Genomic DNA, 3,988 nt, shown 5'->3' with positions numbered 1-3,988 from the left:
CCCAAACCTCCCGAAACAGGGATTAATTAAATAAATAACAGCAGTAACTTCCAACTTTTTTTTAAGACATGCAAATCCCCTTACATGGTATAAAAAGTATTTTTAGCAATTTTGAGTGGCATGTGAGAGAGAAAGGATTTTATGTATTTATTTGGTTTTAGAGATTTTATGTATTTATTTAAGAGAGGGAACATGCATGTGATTGGGGGAGGGGCAGAAGGAGAGGGAGAGTCTCAAGCAGACTCTGCACTGAGATCAGAGCCGGACACAGGGCTCCGTTTCACAACCCTGAGGTCATGACCTGAGCTGAAACCAAGAGTCGGACACTTAAACTGACTGCTGAGCCACTCAGGTGCCCCAGAAAATTGATTTTAAAAAGAAAATATTTTTATAATTTTGATCCGTATATTAAGGGCTGTGTTATAAAATTCCTTTGAAATATAATGGACAGGATCAAGTCTGGGAGGTTATGAGTTAATAAAAAATAGTCAACTGGACAGGAGTCTTAAGAAACAATGTCTATATACCCCAAGTAGTTTACTTTAACTTAAAACCTTTGCCTAAACTTTCATTTGAAGATACTTTGATGTAACACCAAGGCATGGACAGAATTCTTACACAAACCCCATCCATAATGCATTATCCACAACTGAAGTTTTAGTTGTTTCAACTGGAAGGTGAAATCTGTAAATTTTATCAAATGATGTGAGTGTAGAGCCTTCGAATTCTTACACAAACCCCATCCATAATGCATTATCCACAACTGAAGTTTTAGTTGTTTCAACTGGAAGGTGAAATCTGTAAACTTTATCAAATGATGTGAGTGTAGAGCCTTCGAAGGTTGTTTTTTTTTTTTTTTTTTTAACTGTCTTATCTATTCCCTTACAGCCCACATTCAAAATACAGAAACTGTTAAAAATTAAATATAATAGCTAGGACAAATGGCATTCATAGGCTTTTAGTTCATAGGCTTTTAGGAGAAACATAACTGACTTGGTAGATACTGAATGCAAGCCCCGGGGACGGGGGTTCTTGGGTCTCCTGGAAAGTGGCTTCCTTGACGCAAGGGGGCAGCTTCCGTGGAAAGGCTCCCTGTGCCTACAAGGGGAGGGAAACACCTCAGAACTACCTGGCAGATTTGAGCAGACCCAGAACACTGGGCACCACCATCTGATCCAGAAGATCTGGGGTGGGGGGCCAAGGACTTGCATTTATTACAAATTTCCAGGTGCGGCTGGTGCTACTGGTCTCACCCTTTGAGAATCACAGACACAGGCCAACTCGGGGAGTGGGTAAAAATCTTCCGTGCTGTCTTTCTCACACTTAACAAGCGAGCATTGCTGTTCATTTTAAGCAAGGAAAAAGCATGAATTGTTGTCATGTGCATTTTAGATGAGAGATTGCATTTACTTGAGGGACTGCGTTGTATTGCACAGAGAGGAAATTTATGTATTAATTACCAGAAATTACTAGGAATTGAATTACTACTTTCCCATCCCTGATGTTCAGAATGATTGCGATCTGTGCTCAAAATAGCCAATCGCTTTATTTTTAGGACGGTAATTTCTTGTTTCTGAATGAGGAGAGAAAAGGTTTCAGACCCTTCCCTGCAAACGTTTTTCTGTCAATAACGCTTTGCAAATGCAGCTCCCGTTTATTCCAGATCCGTGAAAAGCCAGCTCTGAGATAAGATGTGATTGTCACTCTTGTTTTCTCTCTATCGCCTGGGCTTTTGAAGCATGCTTGAGGTCTCCGTGTGCTGAACGGGAACTGTGATAACATGAAGTCAGGAGCAGAGTCTAGAAGTGGGTCCACAAAGCTGGCTGCTTCAGACCTCAGGTTCATTTGCACTGGCCATCCTGCACGGAAGGGCAGCGGAACAGAAAGGGCGTGCGGAGAAAGCCGGCACGGCGCTTCTGCCTTCCCAGGTGTACAGACGGTGCTGGTTTCACCGGGAAGATGTTCAAGTCATTTGACTTACCAGCCTTTTAAAAACAGCAATGGAACTTGCGTTCTGACCATCTTTAGCTAGGGGACCCTTTAGAAATGTAATAAGAAAATAAAACAGTGTTACATCATTAAGAAGGATACTGCTCAGGTAGATTTATATGCAGAGAATAGCATGTGGTCCAGTGAAAAAAGCAAGCTGCAAAAGGGGTTTAAATAGCATGAGTCCATTTTTGCAGGGAAACAGTGTTGAAATACAGCCAGCAAAATGTTCCCAGCAGTGAGCTAGAGGGAAACACATTGGATTCCTGGTGTTTTTGCTTCTTATGTTTTTCAATGTTTGCTATTCCATCTTACCTACATAACTTTAAAAAAAAAAAAAAAGAGGCAGCTATTATTTTTAAAAAGCAAATACAAGTGATCCGCAGAGAACGTAACTGTCCTCTCCCACAGTTTATGTTAAAATAATTAATGTCGGTTTCCTGACAGGAGATGTTGTACGGGAAAGTGTGGCGTCTACAGGTTATGTGAGTGCAAAGTGATCTATCCACAGATCTTTTTAGTACGACACATCTTTAAAATGCAGTATTTAGCACATAATTACTACTTCAAATACTAGCTGTTTACTGGTAGGAATAACAAACAAGGAAATAGGCACAGTCATAAATTACTGGTAATCACTATAGAAACACTCTAGGATAAATTCTATTTTTGTTCCTGTAATTGCAAAGTTACTTTCGATCTAACATAAGAATCTTACAATTCTGACTCTTTCATATATAGAATATTGCACATATATTTCACATACATGTGAACTACTTTAAATATACCTTTAAAATATTATTTTAGATATGTTATCCATAAGTATTCCCCCCCAAAAATGGAGGATTTACTAAATATCAAAGTAACCTTCTTTTAGACCAGACTGAATCATCTTTTACAAGGAAATCTATATGACCATTTTTCCGTTGCCTGTTAAAATGATTTGAGGGACATTTACCTAATCTTGTCTTCCTGACTCATGACTTCCTGAAGGTTGTGACTGGATTTGGGTTGAAATAACCTAGCGGTTGTTTAAAATGTAATTTTTTTTAAAATTTAATTTAATTTTTTCCATGTTCCAAGATGCATTGTTTGTGCACCACACCCAGCTAAAACTTTATGTTTTAAGAATGAGAAAGCCAATTATGTTATTTCAACACGTAAAGTTAACATGTCCCTTTGCTGCATTTTAGAAATCTCTTTCTTTCCTATTACTCTTCAGTCTAAATCATCCTTAAAACAAAAAAAATCATGGAAAAAAGTCCCATTTACATTTGAAGTTAAAAAACTGCATTGCAGGGAGGGGTTGAAGGCTCTGGGGCAGCGGGCGTGGGTTCGAATGCCAGGGGGCACCTCAGTGGATGCTGGCGCTCTGGGCAGGGGGGAGGAGCTTAGAGACGCTGAGCCATCGCTAAAGCCTTGTTTGGGGGAATAGTAACATCCTTAGAGCTTCAGAGCCGTTTCCTGGGTCCAGATGTCTGTTTCCACTTTGCCTCTCTTTCCACCCTTTCACGTGTTTCTCACTAAGGAAATACCCAGGAGAGTGTGACTCGGGCATATCTGACCCTCTGTAAGTAGAGGGGTTTCCAAGCCAGGGTCTCAGTGATGATGGCTGCATGGACTCTGCCTAGTTTTAACCCAGCAGACACTTCCCCTGAGTCACTATAAATAGCACAGGCAAGAGCATAAAAGTTCAAGAGAAAGTATCACTGGAGTATTTATCAAATTGGGGGGGTTAATTCCCAATAGTTACTAGCCATTTGTATTTGAGGCATGCTTTGGTCATTTAAATTTGATTATTTACAGACATCTGAATGATACCCAAATCCTTTCCTAAGTGGCCTAGTGCAGTCATTTTAGCTACTCTGATATTTTCTAAGATCAGCACAATGTCACCACAAGATAATCTCCAGAGGAAAATCTCAAGACACTAGATTTGGAAAACATCGTGTTGCTGGCAATATAAATAATATTCTATAACGTTATAGCATATTCCAGA

This window comes from Mustela erminea, chromosome 4 (assembly GCF_009829155.1).
Source record: "Mustela erminea isolate mMusErm1 chromosome 4, mMusErm1.Pri, whole genome shotgun sequence".
Classification (NCBI taxonomy): Eukaryota; Metazoa; Chordata; class Mammalia; order Carnivora; family Mustelidae; genus Mustela; species Mustela erminea.
The sequence above is the reverse complement of the archived record's forward strand: the minus strand, read 5'-3'. Positions refer to the sequence as shown.